The sequence below is a fragment of the Bos grunniens genome, chromosome 16 (genome assembly GCF_055505025.1).
Source record: "Bos grunniens cultivar Pamir isolate PY7600 chromosome 16, Bosgru_T2T1.0, whole genome shotgun sequence".
In the NCBI taxonomy this organism is placed as follows: Eukaryota; Metazoa; Chordata; class Mammalia; order Artiodactyla; family Bovidae; genus Bos; species Bos grunniens.
The window spans coordinates 62,550,077-62,571,264 of record NC_141180.1 but is presented as its reverse complement, the minus strand read 5'-3'; the positions used below and the strand labels follow the sequence as shown (position 1 = coordinate 62,571,264).

The 21,188-nt window shown below is 38.2% G+C and overlaps 1 long non-coding RNA gene across 8 annotated transcripts in view; it reads right to left on the bottom strand.

Annotated features, from left to right (window-relative positions):
* LOC147356934 (uncharacterized) overlaps positions 1–21,188 on the bottom strand; it is a 514,461-nt gene that overhangs the window by 294,326 nt on the left and 198,947 nt on the right. The gene's annotated exons all lie outside the window — the stretch shown is intronic.

Genomic DNA, 21,188 nt, shown 5'->3' with positions numbered 1-21,188 from the left:
AACCCATCTCCTAGAGTAATGAAAATAAAACAAAAATAAATAAATGGGATCTAATCAAACTTAAAAACTTTTGCAGAGCAAAGGAAATCATAAAGAAAACCTACAGAATGGGAGAAAATATTTGCAAATGAAGCAACCAACAAGGGAATTATCTCCAAAATATTGAAGCAGCTCATGCAGCACCTTATCAAAAAAACAAACAACCCAATCAAACAATGGGTGGAAGATCTAAATACATATTTCCCCAAAGAAGACATACAGATAGCCAAAAACACATGAAAATATGTTCAAAATCACTAATAATTCGGTTCACTTCAGTTCAGTCACTCAGTCATGTCCAACTCTTTGCCACCCCATGAATTGCAGCACGCCAGACCTCCCTGTCCATCACCAACTCCCGGAGTTCATTCAAACTCACGTCTATCGAGTCGGTGATGCCATCCAGCCATCTCATCCTCTGTCGTCCCCTTCTCCTCCTGCCCCCAATCCCTCCCAGCATCAGAGTCTTTTCCAATGAGTCAACCCTTCGCATGAGGTGGCCAAAGTATTGGAGTTTCAGCTTTAGCATCATTCCTTCCAATGAACAACCAGGACTGATCTCCTTTAGAATGGACTGGTTGGATCTCCTTAAGGGACTCTCAAGAGCCTTCTCCAACACCACAGTTTAAAAGCATCAATTCTTCAGTGCTCAGCTTTCTTCACAGTCCAACTCTCACATCCATACCTGACCACAGGAAAAACCATAGCCTTGACTAGATGGACCTTTGTTGGCAAAGTAACGTCTCTGCTTTTGAATATGCTATCTAGGCTGGTCATAACTTTCCTTCCAAGGAGTAAGCGTCTTTTAATTTCATGGCTGCAGTCACCATCTGCAGTGATTTGGGAGCCCAAAAAAATAAAGTCTGACACTGTTTCCACTGTTTCCCCATCTATTTCCCATGAAGTGATGGGACCAGACACCATGATCTTCGTTTTCTGAATGTTGAGCTTTAAGCCAACTTTTTCACTTTCCTCTTTCACTTTCACCAAGAGGCTTTTTAGTTCCTCTCACTTTCTGCATATCTGAGGTTACTGATATTTCTCCCGGCAATCTTGATTCCAGCTTGTGTTCTTCCAGCCCAGCGTTTCTCATGATGTACTCTGCATATAAGTTAAATAAACAGGGTGACAATACACAGCCTTGATGAACTCCTTTTCCTATTTGGAACCAGTCTGTTGTTCCATGTCCAGTTCTAACTGTTGCTTCCTGAGAGATGCAAATCAAAACCACAATGCGGTATCACCTCACATTGGTCAGAATGGCCAACATCAAAATATCTATAAACAATAAATGCTGAAAAGGGTGTGGAGAAAAGGTAAACCTCCTACACTGTTGGTCGGAATGTAAACTGACATAACCACTATCGAGAACAGTATCAGTTCAGTTCAGTTCAGTTCAGTAGCTCAGTCGTGTCTGACTCTTTGTGACCCCATGGACTGCAGCACGCCAGGCTTCCCTGTCCATCACCAACTCCCAAGCTTGCTCAAATTCATGTTCATTGAGTTGGTGATGCCATCTAACCACCTCATCCTCTGTTGTCCCCTTCTCCTTCCACCTTCAATCTTTCCCAGCATCAGGGTCTTTTCAAATGAGTCAGCTCTTCGCATCAGGTGGCCCATCTATTGGAGTTTCAGCTTCAGCATCAAGTCCCTCCAATGAATATTAAGGACTGATTTCCTTTAGGATGGACTGGTTGGATCTCCTTACAGTCCAGGGGACTCTCAAGAGTATTCTTCAAGACCACAGTTCAAAAGCATCAATTCTTAAGCACTCAGCTTTCTTTATAGTCCAACTCTCACATCCATACATGACTACTGGAAAAACCATAGCTTTGACTAGATGGACCTTTGTTGGCCACAGACAAGAGTACAAAGTTTCTTTAAAAAGCAAAAATATACCTAACAACTGACCCAGCAATCCCGTATCTGGGCATTATACCCATACAAAACCATAATTTGGAAATACACATGCACTCCAAATTCACTGCAGCACTATTTCCAATAGCCGAGACGTGGAAGCAACATAAATGTCCATCAACAGAGGAATGGATAAAGATGTTGGGAAGATCCCCTAAAGAAGGGCATGGCAACCCACTCCAATATTGTTCCCTGGAAAACTCCATGGACAGAGGAGCCTGGTGGGCTATGGTCCCTAGGGTCGCAAAGAGTTGGACACAACTGAAGCATGCACACACGCACATATTTACAATGAAATACTATTCAGCCATAAAAAACAATGAAATGATTCTACTTGCAGCAACATAAATAGACCTAGAGATTCTCATACTGAGTGAAGTAAGTCAGAGAGAGAAAGACAAATATCATATGGTAGTGCTTATATGTGGAATCTAAAAAGGGGGTATGAATGAACTTATCTATAAAACAGAAATAGAATATAGAAAATTTCTACAGATGTATAAAACAAACATGATTATCAGGAGGTAAGCAAGAAGTGATAAACTGGGAGACTGGGATTGACACATGCACACTACTATATCCTAAATAGATAACTAATAAGAACTTACTGTATGACACAAGCAACTCTACTCAGTACTCTATAATGGTCTGTATGGGAAAAGAATCTAGAAAAGAGTGAATCGAGTGTGCTGATTCACTTTGTACACCTGAAATTAACACAACATTGAAAATCAGTTGTACTCCAATAATCTTTTTTTAAATAAAATGATCAGTGTAAGTGATTTTAGAACAAAGTAGAATTTTTACATGAATTATTCCACTAAAGCTTTATACAGGTTCTACCAGAAGTATGGTAAATATACAAGGATAAAAGATTTATTTAGTATAATGAGTCACTACATATACACACATTGCCACATGTGTATATTTAACACATATTATATAACTATATTGGTACTGAGAAGAATTATAACAATTTAGTGAAATATATTTCATTTCAGAATCAAATTTCTATATATTTTTGGAATGCATTACTATCTAGAAAATATGTACTCCAGGTTTGCAGTATTTCTCTTAAATTTGGTTGTTCTACAACTTGAACTTGCCCAAAGGTAGAGCCATGTGCATATTTTTATAAGTAAATTATCATTTAGTTAAATACAGTATTATAGTCTTCTTTAGATAGAACTTTTAAATATTGACTATTTTGAATTAATATATGCTGCTGCTGCTAAGTCGCTTCAGTCGTGTCCAACTCTGTGCAACCCCATAGACGGCAGCCCACCAGGCTCCCCCATCCCTGGGATTCTCCAGGCAAGAACACTGGAGTGGGTTGCCATTTCCTTCTCCAATGCATGAAAGTGAAAAGTGAAAGTGAAGTCGCTCAGTCGTGTCTGACTCTTAGCAACCCCATGGACTGCAGCCTACCAGGCTCCTCCACCCATGGGATTTTCCAGGCATACAAATTAATTATTCTAAATCTACAAGTTTTTAAGAGCACAGACCCTTAATAAATTTTATGTAGGGTAGGAATGAATCAGTTCAAAAGAAAGCAAGATTTAATAGCTTTGGCTCAATAAGTGTTTGAGATGATAAATTTTTAGAGAGAAATGAATGGTTAATTTTCTGAGCCTCAAAATAATATTTTGTTATCTTGTTCAGTAGATACCATTCTGAATATCAATAATGTTTTAAAGCTGTTTAAGTTGATGATAAGCTTAAAATGTAAATTTATGTAGTAATGAGAGAATTATTTGTGTAAGAAATGCAGCAAATTTGAAGTAATATAAAACCAGGACAAGCTTTTAGAAAGGATGAGAACCCTAGTGGGGTATGGTTTTGGACACTCTCTATTCATGCTGATGGGATGAGAAACTATTATTATCCTTGCTAACTAAGATTGTGATAACAAGATCATCCTTTCTTCCTCAGATTTTTTCCTTCTGTTTTTAATTATAATTTAGTTTTTCCAAGCTATTAGCCACTATGTACTATCATACAAATTAGTTCATAAAATTAAGCTATAAAAGAGGGTATTTAATTTTTTTGACACATAACAGTTACCTAAATAGCATTCTACTCCTAAAAATGTCAGATAAATATTCTTTAGCTATGGCACAGTGATCAAAAATCCATTCCTTAATATAAAATCTGAATAATTATGTGCTATAAGATGTGAGAAGTTTACTCTAGCTTTCACCCTATAATTATACAAGAACTCCACAAAAAAACATCCTATTCCCCATACGCAAAAATTCTCTAAAACACTGCTTCTTAAAAGTCTGGTCTGCATGTTAGTAGAAGACTGAAAACTAATACAGTTCATGACAAGATCAATAGGTTATTTGGGAGTAAGTGTTTAGGAACTTATATTGCAATATGGCATTGCTAAGACATCTAAGAATGTCATTTTAATTGCCTGGGTATTCATTTTTATTTATTGATTTTTAAGGTCTTTTTCTCTTCGGGGTGGGGGGACAGATAATTTGAGAGGTACAGGGGTGGTACTTATCTTTGCATCTTTGGGCAAATGATTTAATGGCCAAACGATTTAGTAGCAAAAAAATGTACTTATTATATTCAGGACACTATGTCATAATGAATACCAGATAATTCTCTAGTAATGGAAAAATCTAAGTGAATATACATTAATTCTTAAATGATCTTGAAGACAGTAATTACATAATTTGTTTGATCCAGTTCTAGGTTAGTGGACCCATATCACTAAGATTAATCTCTCTCTTTTCTTTCTTCTTTCTTTTCTTTTTCTTTTTTTTTTTCTTTTTTTTCTGACAGACTCTAACCATTTGGCTTTGGTGAATATCTATAATTCATATTTATTAGTAACTTTATGTAACACTGAAATAAGCTCTTTTTATGTAATGCATCTAATTAAAATGCCTGAGTGTATTTCAGCTGTGATTCCACACTGATGTCTACTCTGACTACATCATGTTCTTAGTTCTTGGGTCATCTCTTCAAGAAGTTGGTGGTCCCTCGAATCACACGAAAGTGTTTCTCTGGTATCCGTGGATTAATTTATCTAGGCTCAAATCAGAAGAAGCACTGCTTCATGTACATAGATACAGCTCCAACTTCCTACATAGCACAGAGACTCATAAAGCTATTGGTCTGCTCAGAAAAAGTCCATGTTAGAGCAAAACAGAATCTCCTAAGACACTCAGATGTGGCCATTGGACCCCAAGCATGATCATTCAGAAATGCAACCTCTTACAAAAGTTTTAGTAGTCTGAATTGGACCATTCCTTTTTACTTTAGGTAAATCTGCTTTATCAGTAATTAGACTTTCCTTTCTTCCAAAAAAATAAAAATGATCATTGGATGTCATGAAAAATGATCTTGAGAAATTTGTTAATCCCCAAATTCATAAGGACCACAAAACACACACTTTTCTCACATAGATGTAGAAAAAAATCTATGGTATGCATAATCGTAACCTGAGGTTTTGTGAAACATGATACTTTTCCCCCTTCCAGCACAAAAATGCTATGAAACAAGGAAGGAAGAGTTACTGTGCCACGATAAAATGCATTTTTGCTTGACTGCAAGCTTATGTGAAAGAGGATTTTAGTCTTAATTTTTAGTAAAATGGGACCAGAAGGGCCAAAAGCAATCAAAATGCCTGCTGCATTTTCAGAATCACGAAGCTTGACTGTTTTCAACTCTGTCTCCAGCTCCTCCTTGAATACATGTCTTCTCCAAGGCATTTTCTTCTAGTCCAGAGCAGTCCTCTGTGTTGACCACTTGCCCTGACCTAGAATATTTCACCTCTAGGATTTTTGATTTACATTCTCAAGAGAAATTGCTTTTGCAATGGCATGGTTATTAGATGCAAACGCTTCCAAGTTCACATTTTCAAAAAAATAATACTTGTAGAAATACTCAAATCTAGCATTCTGATAGTAAAGTTCAGTTGTGTTGGCATAACAGAGGCTTCACTACGTATTACTCCACATAAATGTTTCTACAGGCTTCTTCCCTTCAAAATAAACTTTCCTTAAGGATTGGGAGTTTGGGATTAGTAGACGAAAGCAAGCTATTACCTATAGGATGTATAAGCAACTACTGCATAGTACAGGGAGTTACATTCAATATCCTGTGATAAACCATAATAGAAAGGAATATGAAAAATAACGTGTATATATACGTATAACTGAGTTTTCTATACAGAAACAATTAACACAACACTTAAATCAACTATACGTCAATTAAATATGTTTTTTAAAAAAAATCCCATCTCCTTGCAATGTGACATATGTCTTATACATGCCTTCACACTGTATTAACCACCTTTCAAATTCCCTAAACGTGTACCTCTTACTGGGTAAGCAACTTCTTTCACTGGCTAGAGGACCTATGTTAAGTCGCTTCAGTCACATCCAACTCTGTGCAACCCCATAGACGGCAGCCCACCAGGCTCCCCCGTCCCTGGGATTCTCCAGGCAAGAACACTGGAGTGGGTTGCCATTTCCTTCTCCAATGCAGCAAAGTGAAAAGTGAAAGTGAAGTCGCTCAGTCGTGTCCGACTCTTAGTGACCTCATGGACTGCAGCCTACCAGGCTCCTCCATCCATGGGATTTTCCAGGCAAGAGTACTGGAGTGGGGTGCCATTGCCTTCTCCGAGAGGACCTATAAAAATGGTTTTATCAATTGACCTATTTTTTTTTGCCACACCGCCCAACTTACAGGATCTTAGTTTCCTCACCAGGCACTGAACTCAGGCCACTGGCAGTAAAAGCACAGACCATCATGGAATCCCCTTAATTGCCTTCTCTTCTTCCTACTTAAAGTGGAAAATGAATTTTCTCTCATACTATATTTTAGCCACAGGTAGTTTTGACATCCCCCTATTTATTTTCTATAGTCCTCTTGGGTCGTACCTAGCTTTAGTTCATTTAGCCTCTCAAGCAATCATCTACTGTCCATAAGTAGAAGATGTGGACACTTAAATTACCCCCAGATGAAACCTGCTTGTTTCTAAATGTCAGTTAAATAAAAAATTCAAGATTGGTTACTCCTCTACTCTTACTACTTCTTGTCCTAAGTTCTTGAAACTGAAGCTTATGCTGAAGTCCTGTCTCTCTGAGATGACTCTTGCTATTTTAAGACCTTACACAGGCTGCCGAAAACTCTATTACTGAGTCTCATGGTCACAACACCAGATCTCAGGTATCGTTTCCCAAAGCACTGCACTGACACTGTTCCCTCTTTCCTAAAGGTGGATTTCTCTCTCTCATCATATATATACATCCCCTGGAGGAGGGCATGGCAATCCACTCCAGTATTCTTGCCTGAAGAACCCCAGGGTCAGGCGGGCTACAGTCCACAGGGTTGCAAAGAGTCGGACACAACTGAAGAGACTAAGTATGCATACACACACACACACACACACACACACATATATCTTTCTCCCTTTCTCTCTCTTCTTTCCTTTCAGTCTTGACTGTTTTCTCTTCCAGAAAAAGCCCTACATCTATGAACCCTTACACCCGTGTTCTGAGCTCTGGTTTCCAGCTGAGATAATCCCTTTTCTAGGTAACAGGTTTCCCTGGTGGCTCAGATGGTAAAGAATCTGCCTGCAATGTGGGAGACCTGGGTTCGATCCCTGGGTTGGGAAGATCCCCTGGAGGAGAACATGGCAACCGACTCCAGTATTCTTGCCTGGAGAATCCCCATAGACAGAGGAGCCTGGCAGGCTATAGTCCATGGGGTCATAAAGAGCCAGACAGGACTGAACACCTAAGCACAGGTAACAGGTAATTTACTATTTCAGTGAATTCCTTACTTGACTGCCAAGGAATGCTCTGTGGGCCCATCCTGATCCACTCTGACAGCTCTGTATAACTTCAGATCTTGAGGCAAGATTTTTACTTCTACGATTTTGCTGATATCCTCTTCAGCAACCAGCTTTGCAAAGGAAGAGTACTTGGAAACATGGTGCAAGCAAAAGTAATGGTCGAGATGTTATAAAGGAGTGAAAGGGATAACCAGGATAAGAAAGGTCAAATGATATATTTGGAAGATAAGTTTGCCTGGGACATTTGTTTAGGGATTTAGAGAGAATGTCAAAAAGCAACATAGACAATGACTAAAATATGATGGGATGAAAATTTTCTTGCCACCATAGCCCATGTCTTCAACCTTAGGCCTCCCCATGAAGAGAATCATAAATCTCTACGACCTGGTCGTGTGCTAAGTAACTTCAACCCCAGCATCCTTGCAGTTTCACAAGTGGTAGGGAAGAGGCCCGAATAGACAGCCCTCCAGGAGTCAAATGTGGAAACTGCAATGCAATGTACTCATTTACAGGAATATAGAAGAGAAGACAGTGGATCTATAGACAGCTTGTGTGGGTGAAACAAATGAGTAATTAAAATGTGCTGCAATAGGAATGCTAGAGGAGAATCTGGGAGGAAGACATAACTCAAGATAAAGAAAGAGATATACATGAAAGCTTTCTGTGAAGAGATATTTGGATAAAGTTTTAAAGAAATCATGCCAATAAGAAGGGGATGAGGAACCCAGCCAGTGTGAGAACATGGACTTGAGTGACTGAGGAGGTGTGGCACGTAGTCTGGCGTTTTGACATTTATTTCTGGAACACAGGTTGAGTTTGAAGGATCAGAGTTTGGAGAGATATGCTGGGTCCAAATCCCAAGGGATCTTTAGTGCCAAGTTAAGGAATTTGATGTTTCCTTTTTGAAACTAGGAGACATGATCTGCTTTGCATTCTTGAAGACAATTTTAGTAACATTGTTGAGAATAATTTGTAGGGAGGTTATGATCAAAGGCTGAGAATTGGGTATGAATTTATGCAGCCTTTTAAGTGAGAGATGATGAAGGTCTAAATGAAATCTTCAACAAGGGGAAATTAAAAGAAAGACTTAGTGATTGTTGGATATTAGATGTAAGGAAAGAGAGATATATTCAGTTTCCTGCTTTGGGAAACTTGCATAGACAATAAATAATTCCGGTTATCAATAATGAAAATATAAAAGGAAAATCAGGATGAAGTGGGATGGGGGAAATAGGCTTGGTTTGGTACATGCTGAATTTGAAGAACAGTTTCATCTTTATCTAGGAATATTCAGCGGGCCATTAGAAGCATGTAATTGGAATTTCAAAGAGAGGTACCATGGTGGAAGTTGAGAATTTTGAAAGGATTTGATTACTCAGGCAATGTTGTAATTTAAAAACAGGAACCATACAGAACAACTCTTAAGAGTCAGGTAGATGGAGAGTGCAAAATCAGAACTGACCACACAAAGTAGGAAATGAACTGGAAGAAGTTATCCTGAGACACTGTCAAAGACGGGAAACAAGTAAGTAAGGGAATTGATTTTATTCAGGCTTTTGCAATAGGGAGAGAATTTCAGATCCAAAAATCAGTGCTTTTTGCCTTAGATTTTATAGGGAGGAGATAGGGTGATTTACAGTTTGAAGATGTATATGTGGCCTTAAAGGAGATTAGGTATAATTATAATCACAAAGTGCAATATCACTGAGATCAAGGAAGAAAGAAGTGATAAGAATGAGTTGGTGCTTATTAGTTAGACTAATTTAAATGAAACCAGAAAAATCCTTTCCCCAAATAGAGAAGTGAGCCCGGAAAGAATAGTTTGAGAACAGTGAATACACAAGTCAGATAACATGTGATATGCAATATCAGCAATATTGAGAAGTCACATATCATTAATGCACATTTGCTTGTGTTCTTATAAAGTGAAAGTCGCTCAGCCATGTCTGACTCTTTGAGACCTCATGGACTATACAGTCCATGGAATTCTCCAGGCCAGAATACTGGTGGGTATCCTTTCCCTTCTCCAGGGGATCTTCCCAAACCAGGGACTGAACCCAGGTCTCCTGCATTGCAAGCGGATTCTTCACCAACTGAGCCACCAGAGAAGCCCTTTTCTTATAAATGTATACTATCTATAAATTATTGCAAAGGGATAGAGTTACTCAGTGTTTCAGAACCAAGGGAAGATGTTGCCATGCTTTGTAAGCAGAAGGGAAATAGTGGGTGGAAAACAAGAGATTAAAAATAGTAGGACTTCCCTGGTGGTCCAGTGGTTAAGAATATGCCTGTCAACATGGGGGACATGGGTTCAATCCCTGGTCTGGGACGTTCCCACATGCTGTGAGGCAACTAAGCCCATGTGTCACAACAACCGAAGCCCGTGCACCCTAGAGTCAGCGTTCTGCAACAACAGAAGCCACCAGGAAGCCTGAACACCGCAACTAGAGAGTAGCCCCCACTGGCCACAAGTAGACAAAGCCCACATGCGGCAACAAAAAGTGTGGGCACTGCAGCGAAGATCACACAGCCATACGCAAAATAAAAATGTCTTCAAAAATACTGCTGTTTCAAAATTTTTAATTTGTAATAAAAACTTTGATATGAATCTAAAGGAGATCAGTTCTGGGTGTTCATTGGAAGGAATGATGCTAAAGCTGAAACTCCAGTACTTTGGCCACCTCATGCGAAGAGTTGACTCATTGGAAAAGACTCTGATGCTGGGAGGGATTGGGGGCAGGAGGAGAAGGGGACGACAGAGGATGAGATGGCTGGATGGCATCACTGACTCGATGGACGTGAGTCTGAGTGAACTCCGGGAGTTGGTGATGGACAGGGAGGCCTGGCGTGCTGCGATTCATGGGGTCGCAAAGAGTCAGACACGACTGAGTGACTGAACTGAACTGAACTGAACTGAAAGGTATATATATGAAATTCTCTATGAGATTGTCAAGACATCAAAAATATGATTCAGACCATGGAAATATTTGGGGAAGCAATACATAGATTTATGGAATACACATATGAAATGATGATAATCTCTCTCTCTCGCTCTCTCTCTTTTTTTTTTTTTTTTTTGACCATTCTATGAAGATTGCAGTATTTTAGTTCCCCAACTAGGGGATGAACCTGAACACTTGGCAGTGAAAACACAGAGTCCCAATGCCTGGATCACCATTATGGGAATTCCCATAACCTCTTCTGAGGAGATTAATGAAATTTCCTTAAGCATCACAAGCTAAATTAGGATTTTGGTAAATAGAACTGACATCGGATGGGAATTTATGTGATAAAGCATGAAAATGCTGAACTCTGAATTATGAGGGACATTTAATAGCTTAGAGATAGAGTTACAGTGTACATGTTTATGCCTCAATCTCAAAAATCTTCCATCTAAAGTAGTAATATTCAATATGTCCCATAGTCGCAACATGTGGAGCACAAAATATTCAGAATACAAATAGATGATAAAACACCCCCAGGGTAATAAATGATTGGTGGCAAACCTTTGTCAAACATACTGAAATTTAAAATGTCCTCAGGAAGATGCGGTTCTCAAACTGAACTTTAAAAATTGCACATCTAGGGAGGGACAGACTCTTTTATAAGTAAAACGTTCTGACATTAGACAGCGCTGCTGCTGCTGCTGCTGCTAAGTCACTTCAGTCATGTCCGACTCTGTGCGACCCCATAGACAGGAGCCCACCAGGCTTCCCCATCCCTGGGATTCTCCAGGCAAGAACACTGGAGTGGGTTGCCATTTCCTTCTCCAGTGCAGCAAAGTGAAAAGTGAAAGTGAAGTCGCTCAGTTGTGTCCGACTGCAGCCCACCAGGCTTCTCCGTCCATGGGATTTTCCAGGCAAGAGTGCTGGAGTGGGGTGCCATTGCCTTCTCTGAGAGAGCGCTAGCTCAGTCCAAAAGGGGATACTTACACTAGCATCATGCTGTACAATTTGAGCAGAAATATAAATACAATCCACAGATATTATCCAGGAAAGCTCTCATTAATTTTCAAAATGTTCAACTCCCTTCACATTTAAGGTTTGCAAAGTTCTTTGCCAAAAATGCTCCGGAGCATAATCCAGGCCTGATCGTCGCTGAAGTTCTCTTAATTTTACACCGCCCAGATTCTATTTTCCAATATGTCCTGCGTGCTCTGCTTTGTTTCATTTGCTTGTTAACTTTGTTTTGTTTATCCACATGCTTGCCTGGCTATTCCCTGATTATATCAGGACTCGTTAATATTGATGGAAAAATCAAAGAATTTTGAAGAGAAAATGTTAGACAATTGATTTTTTTTCCTCTTTGATGAAAAATATGCCCATGTCTACTTATTCATCTCTGTTAGGGTGATACATTATTTTAAAGCTCTCAGAAAGGAATCTGTTGACAAAAACACAAAACCTCAAAGAAAGTTATCCTCTTTGACAATCAATTCTGAGAGTTCATGTATTTATCCTAAAGAAATGACCTGAAATCATGTAAGGTTAAAAAAAAAAAAAAAGGTTCCTGTTCAAGATATTTACTGAAGAATATAAATTTAAAATAATACCAATTTGTAACTATAGGGACATGAAATCTGTGTGTTTCGTTGAGTAACATACAGATATTTAGGTAAGCTGTATGGAGTTTCATAGCAAGATAAACTATTAAGTGTTAGATGAAAGGAGGAAGAAACACTATTATACACATATATGATCACAATTTATAGAAACAAAATGACCTGAAAGATACATAAGAAAATATAAACTCTAGATGACTTTTCTTTAAGATTATATTCTGCCATTGCTTCTACATTTATATAGTTTTCACATTTTTCTGAAGTATACATGTATTATTATATAAATGAAAAGATCTATTTTAATTTTCAAATAATAGTTAAAAAAAAAAAAAGTCATCACTCATTGATCCCAGATGAGCGCACATGGGAAGAACCTAAGAAATACTGTCACTGACAATCAAATTTTTGGTATATATATGACCTAATCATGAGAATCATCTTCTTGGGCTTTTGGGCTCCAAAAACCATTGATAAAATGCAAATACATTATGGGGATCATTGGTGCACCACCATGACGTCTATGAAGCTATCTATCAGTGTCTAATTTGCTTAATCTACATAGAGGAAGGCCCAGATGTATAGATCAGTCTTATGGACTCTGTGGGAGAGGGAGAGGGTGGGGAGATTTGGGAGAATGGCATTGAAACATGTATAATATCATGTATGAAACGAGTCGCCAGTCCAGGTTCGATGCACGATACTGGATGCTTGGGGCTGGTGCACTGGGACGACCCAGAGGGAGGGTATGGGGAGGGAGGAGGGAGGAGGGTTCAGGATGGGGAACACAGGTATACCTGTTGCGGATTCATTTTGATATTTGGCAAAACTAATACAATATTGTAAAGTTAAAAAATAAAATTAAATTAAAAAAAAAAAGAAATAGAGTCTAAGGGAAAACTGTGTTCTTTAGTAGACAGAGTAGGAAAGGAACCTCTGAAGCATGAGACCTGGTTTAGTAAACCCAGTTAAGACATATATGGTGATTTCCATGGTGATCCAGTGGTTCAGACTGCCTTCCAATGCAGGGCATGTGTGTTCCATCCCTAATTAGGCAGCTAAGAGCCCACATACCTTGTGGCCAAAAATCCAAGACATAAAACAGAAACAATGTTGTAACAAATTCAATAAAGAATTTAAAAATGGTCCACGTCAAAAAAAGTCTTTTAAAAAAAGATATATGTATCACATAAAGCCCTAGCAATTATCAGCTGTTCAATGACCACTACAAAATTTTAAATGCTTGCCAATTAAACCATGACACAACGCTATAACTTGAAATTTGTCTTTTTTCTCCCCTGTAAAAGCTATAGTGGACTTTTAAAATATATAGTAATCACTCATGCATATATAAACAGGAAAACAGGAGCAAAATGAACTTGTTAGAATATTTCTAACATTATGTTTCAAGTCTAACTCTTTTGAATAACTTTGCAAGTTGGAGCCATTAATGCCTATGTTTTTCACACAACATCATTAAATAAGTTGGCGGTGGAACTGTCACCCAAGCTTCCCAAGTTTTGATGCTGTCACTTTCATAATCATACCAGAAGGTGTCAATGTGAGACACACGATCCCTCCTCGAGTTGATCTAAAATGGTTTGTGAAATGAAACGCTAAGGGTGTGTCACGTCTAATCAGGAAAGACAAACTCACACATATGGCGACAGCTAACCCCTGACTGCTGCCCAGCCAGCAGTGCATGTGAGCCTACGAGGCCCCCACAGGTGACAAAACACATTCCAATTTCACAGAAATCCAACTGTTTTAAAAGCTGCATTTCAGAATCTACAAACAAAGGGAACAAGATACTAGATAACAGGCCAGTAAAGAATATGGGTGTTCTCCCATACTCTTTGTGGGAGGTGGGAATATGAGCTGAGGACAGTTTCATGAAGGAAGACTCAGATGGCCACTAACAGACTGGGTATTTAACTCTCCCACATAGGCATAGCTGTATTACAATTTCCATTTTATAAAAGAGACAGATACCCAGCATTTAATATATAGTAAACACTAGGAAAAAACAAGAGAGTTCCAGAAAAACATCTACTTTTGCTTTATTGACTATGCCAAAGCCTTTGACTGTATGGATCACAATAAGCTGTGGAAAATTCTGAAAGAGATGGGAATACCAGACCACCTGACCTACCTCTTGAGAAACCTGTATGCAGGTCAGAAAGCAACAGTTAGAACTGGACATGGAACAACAGACTGGTTCCAAATAGGAAAAGGAGTTCGTCAAGGCTGTATATTGTCACCCTGTTTATTTAACTTGTATGCAGAGTACATCATGAGAAACGCTGGGCTGGAAGAAACACAAGCTGGAATCAAGATTGCCGGGAGAAATATCAATAACATCAGATATGCAGATGACACCACCCTTATGGCAGAAAGTGAAAAGGAACTAAAAAGCCTCTTGATGAAAGTGAAAGAGGAGAATGAAAAAGTTGGCTTAAAACTCAACATTCAGAAAACTAAGATCATGGCACCTGGTCCCATCACTTCATGGGAAATAGATGGGGAAACAGTGGAAACAGTGTCAGACTTTATTTTGGGGGGCTCCAAAATCACTGCAGATGGTGACTGCAGCCATGAAATTAAAAGACACTTACTCCTTGGAAGGAAAGTTATGACCAACCTGGATAGCATATTCAAAAGCAGAGACATTACTTTGCCAACAAAGGTCTGTCTAGTCAAGGCTATGGTTTTTCCTGTGGTCATGTATGGATGTGAGAGCTGGACTGTGAAGAAGGCTGAGCGCCGAAGAATTGATGCTTTTGAACTGTGGTGTTGGAGAAGACTCTTGAGAGTCCCTTGGACTGCAAGGAGATCCAACCAGTCCATTCTGAAGGAGATCAGCCCTGGGATTTCTTTGGAAGGAATGAGGCTAAAGCTGAAACTCCAGTACTTTGGCCACCTCATGCGAAGAGTTGACTCATTGGAAAAGACCCTGATGCTGGGAGGGATTGGGGGCAAGAGGAGAAGGGGATGACAGAGGATGAGATGGCTGGATGGCATCACTGACTCGATGGACGTAAGTTTGAGTGAACTCCGGGAGTTGGTGATGGACAGGGAGGCCTGGCATGCTGCAATTCATTGGGTCACAAAGAGTCAGACATGACTGAGCGACTGAACTGAACTGAAGTGTATCTCTTTTGGTTACCCTAAATGGCAGTTGTTCAAAATGCAAAGCCAATACCTATATTTATATTATTAACACCTGATAGATACATGCATTTTATCAGGTCACTGTAAACTTCTCTCTACTTGTCTTCTTTCATCCACTTTTAATTAATATCAATCTTAATTTGACTCCTCTAAGTCTGTATCATTTTTGCTGTTATTGCTCCTTGCCCTCCCCTGTTTCTGACTTGGCAGAGGGTTCTTTAATTCACTATGCCCTTCTACTAATTAAGCTCAAGGCTGAAAACTTCACTGACTCATATTAGATGCCAATTTAGCTTTGCATCCTCTCTAGCCATTGTGTCTTATATGATCCTGATATAATGACATGCTGTTTGCATTTTAAGCATTTGCTTGCATTTAGACCTTAACACGTATACTTTGCTTTCTGTCTACAGAATCATTCCTTTGTTGTCACTATTATCTATTAAGCTCTGAAATTTCTCTTGAAATATAATAAAATTAATGAAAACACCTTACAGATATACTTAAATATAAAATTGCTTGTCCTACATGTGGAAATCTTTCAGAATTCAACTTTTAAACATAAGAAATGCAACAGCCTAAAAATGCAGAAAGAATATTAAGTTGCTTTGAGGCTAAGAAAATTAAAATAAAAAGAATGGACTATAACTTTAAAAATCAAATGATGGTGTTCTTTTCTTTGTTGTTAACTCCATTGATCTACCCGTTACACTATTCTTCTTCTAAGAAGTTGGGGGGAAAAAAGGAATGCCTGTGTAGCTATTTTGAAGATTAATAAAGCATGGCTTATTATTTGTAATCAAGGTTTTTGCTGGCACTCAGATTCATTTCAATAGCTTGTACAATTCAGCAACCATGAGTGTTGCTAGTAGAATATTTAATAAAGAAGGTCAAATTCAGAATGCATTGTATTTTCCTTCTTTCTGACCACATAAATCGGATTAACCTGAACAATTAAATATTTGCACAAAAGGAAGACAAGGATTCCTTGACTAGAAAGTTAAAGATTATGATAGTTGAAAGCTGCAATGGTGACATGTGCAATTTGTTCAGGTGTTTTCATAAGGCAAAAGCATCTAAGATACATTGCAAACAGAAGGATTAGCAAAATGTGCACACGTGAGTACCAGGAAACTCCATGAAGATGAGAACTTAAATGCATATCACTGCCATATAGGAAAAATAAAATAATAGACAAAATATATTTTTATTTCTTGCTCTTCAAATTACATAATTTTAATTTTTTTCCCTAATAAAACTGGAAGTAAATGTAATCACTGAATAAAACATGTGTTAAGAATCTAGTTTTAGAGACAGATATACTCATGAAAAATTATCACTCTGCATCAGCTTTTCTGAAAATTTTATTTTTATTCTCAGGAATAAGCAAAATCTATAGATTGTAATGAAAAAAGAACTCCATTAAACCCAACTAGGCACTGCCTTCATAGCACAGATACAAAAGTAAAATTTGGTTTGCTAAGGAATGCAGTAGTCAGGGTAATTAGATTTTTTTTAACTCCAGGATATATTTCATCTTGAAATCTTCTCTCTGAATTAGTATTTGAGCTTCGGCTGAATATAAATTATTCTGCTACTCCTTTTTATGGAGTATCAATTTATTTTGATCATAGCTGACTCTATCTGAACTCAAACCTGCAAAGACTGGTGATGATTTCAAAGATGTTTTTCAGAAAAGCTTTGTTAAAAACTGGCATGTCCTCTTTAAAACTTTTTCCTAGTGATGAAAAATAACTAATACAAACACACCAATTTGAGTTTCTGGGTTTACTTATCTAATCAGTTAAAAATATAAATATTATTGGTGAACGCAGCTTACCTTTTTGTAAGCATCTTAATTTTATCATCTGATCAATATTGTTTAGCTTTTCTTACCCCTCTTAAAATAACCTGTAACAGCAAAAAAGGCATGCATGAAGAATTCACCTTTAAATACTAATAAAATGAAAAGGCACAGCTAAATGTAAGCTTCCATTCCTGACCTATATTTTGTATTAGGCATACCCAAATATGTATCATTCTGATAATTATTACTTAATAGAATTAAAATTTGTCTTAAAGAATGCAGGCTATATGACTACAAGGCAAGAAATTTGGTTATTTGGAGTGGCATATTAATTTAAGTCATTTCTAGTCAATTCAAGTTTTCTGCCACCTAACCACTTAAGAGGACCATTCTAACTTCTCTCAAGAGTTCCACACCAGTGAAAAGCTGGTGGCACTCACCTACTAAGCCACACACTAAACTGACTAGAATCTCCAATAAAATGCAGTCTTCAACATCCTCATTCATGGAAAAGGAGTGTTTTCCTGGTCATCTATAATACTATTCTATAGTTGCTTATCCATGTCCTGCACAGTCTTGGCAGAAACATTGAAAAAATACATAAGAGGCTCAGCCAGCCTTCGGAAGTAAGGACTGACTTATATACACTACCACATGTAAAACAGATAGCCAGTGGGAAGCACACGGAGCTCAGCCTGGTGCTCTGTGGTGTCCTACATGGGTAGCATAAAGGTGAGTGGAAAGGAGGCCCAAGAGGGAGGAGATATATGTATACTTATGGCTGATTCACATTGCTATACAGCGGAAACTAACATAACATCTTAAAGCAATTATACTCTAATCCCTGAGTTGGGAAGATGTCCTGGAGGAGGGCATGGCAACCCACTCCAGTATTCTTGCATGGAAAATCCCATGGACAGAAGAGCCTGGCAGGCTACTGTCCACAGGGTCACAAAGAGTCGGACAAGACTGAGGCAACTTAGCATGCACACATACTCCAGTTAAAAATGTAAATTGGGAACAGACTGAAAAAAGTTAGTCAAGCCCAATAGACTGGTATGGTTTTGACTTCACTATGAACAAGCTGTGTGGCCTTAAGCAACTTATATATCCTCTTTAGCCTTCAGTTTTCTCCCTGCCAAATAGAGGTAATACTAACAGCCACCTCATACGTCATTGTTCTGCAGATCAGATGAGATAATGCATCTTACACAGAGAAGTGTTCAATAAATGTCAGTGCTTAGTGGTGATGGTGTTACTTCCCCCTAAAATCTCAGAGTGTTGAAAAAGTATTTTCACTTTACCACCTATCCTTTGATTACATGTTGTGTTTATTGCAATATACTCTGGTATGGTTAATTGTTTGAGTCAACAGGGTATCATTCTTTTGTTGTTCATAGAAGAAGTACATTCTTAACGTCTGTAATAAGAAAATAGGGGTCTGAAAGAGGAATGTAGAACTATCAACATGACTTTTCCTTAAGTGGGAAAGGAAATCTCTAGCTTCTTCTCGTATCTCCCCTTTGTATCTGATTTTGGAGGTCCTCTTAGTTATGTTTCTGGGGAAAATGGATAAACATATCCTCTGCCACTTGCAGGGAATCAGGAAACCAGGAAGGGAACAGAAACTGGATCTTAATTTTAAACAAGATTATTTTCCTCTCTATTACTCTCTGTGCTATTGGTTTTTTTCATTCTTTTCTAGCCTTAGTAAAACAATATATGGGTATTCTAGAACAGGAATCAATCACGCCATGGGTAACCAAGTGAACTAGTGAGAGACCTCTTTCTCTGAAAGAGGAAACATAGGAGTTAACAGTTAAGCATAACCCAGCCATCATCCTGAATGAAGACCCTCTGTCCACTGCTAAATTTAAGAGTCTGGAATTGGATTTTATGAAAGTTTGCAATACATTTGGAGAAAACTATGCAAAGCCAAAGTGCCATTCACAAGCAATACTATGATCAAACTGGTTTAAGAAAGAAACCTAAACGTTAGGCTCTAAGGAACTCCTGGAAAGACTCTTGTTAATCAACTCTGTCAAGTGCTGAGGAACCAGTGGCTCTTAACTTCTGACAAAGACTTTTCTTGTCAGAAGCACTGTTGTTGCTATGGTTCAGTACCAAGTCGTGTCTGACTCTTCATGACCCCATAGACTGCAGCACACCATGCATCCCTGTCCCGCACCAACTCCCAGAATTTGCCCAAGTTCAAGCCCGTTAAATCAGTGATGTCATCCAATCGTCTCATTTCTCTGTCATCCCCTTCTCCTCTTGCCTTCAATTTTTCCCAGCATCAGGGTCCTTTCCAATGACTCAGCTGTTCGTATCAGGTGGCCAAAGTATTGGAGCTTCAGTTTCAGCATCAGTTCTTCCAAAGAATATTCAGGGTTTCCTTTAAGATTGACTGGTTTGATCTTGCTTTCCAAGGGACTCTCAAGAGTTTTCTCCAGCACCACCATTCAAAAGCATCAATTTCTTGGTGCTCTGCCTTCTTTATCTCACATCCAGCTCTCACATCCATACATTATTACTGGAAAGACCACAGCCTTGACTATATTGTCCTTTGTCAGCTCTCACAAATAGAAGAGGCCAAAGCTGCAGTAAAAATGTCCCCAAACATTTTTGAGCATTTTATCATATCTAGTCCATACATTTGATTTTTACTAACATATTCAATGAAAATTAGCATAAAAACGTGAAAATATAGGGTCTAAGATTTTCATTCCATGTTCTATTTTAATGATCTGAGCTTTAACAAGTGAACAGTGCCTTTTTTAACTTGTAAAATAGTGTACCTCTTACCTGTTTTTCAGAAGAGGTTGTGATATGAAAATTGAAGAGAACATTTTTTTAAACACTTGAATCATGGCTCTCAATATAAAACATCATCTAAGACATTTTTACTTTGCCCTTTTTTATTAAAACATACTTCAATGAATATAAAAGTTGAAAAACAATAAATTTAATCTTCAGTGAAACAAAGGAAGAAAAAGATCTCATATAATAACTACAATAAATACTTGGAAATTGGGGTTTTAAGAGCTGATTATACATTCTAAGTGCCAAAAGATGAAAAGAAAGTGCTTACAATCATTATATTCTTTAAACTGTTAGTTGTTCAGTTGTGCCTGACTCTTTGCAACCCCATGAACCATAGCCTGCCAGGCTCCTCCGTCCATGGAATTCTCCTGGCAAGAATATTGGAGGGGGTTGCCATTTCCTTCTCTAGGGGATCTTCCCAACCCAAGGATTGAACCCAGGTCTCCAGTATTGCAGGCATATAATCTTTACCATCTGAGTCACCATGGAAGCCCAAATTCTTAAAAGCTCTCTCTATTTTTACAGAGGGAAAAACTAAAAATAGGAAGATGAGCAATGAGAGGAAGAAAATTTTCTTGAAGAATTAAATTCAATACAATACAATGATTAAAAAAAAGCTGAAGGAAAAAATGTACTGACATGAAATATTGGGCAGAAGAAGACCATTTGGATGAACGCTGAAGAACTGAAGACAGTTATGAGTTTACAAAACAGAATTTTCAAGCCTTGATATTAGCTACGGAGATTCCATGAGCACCAAAACCAAGACTTATTCCAAGTCTTATCTGGGGAAAAAAAAATGTATATAAAAGATCTGACTTCTGACTCCATGGAAATTTGTTGCCACCAAACAACCTTTAAAATGAACTGTGGGTATTATACATCCCTTCCATAATAAACACACAAACACACTGTTGTTGAGCAAAAAGCTAACACCACTCATATATAAGAAATAATCAGGGGAAAAAAGCATAAGAAATTTTTTAAATTAAAGAAATAAATTTAAAGTGACTTCAACAACAAATATTACAGTATGAATTACTTAAGAAGACTAT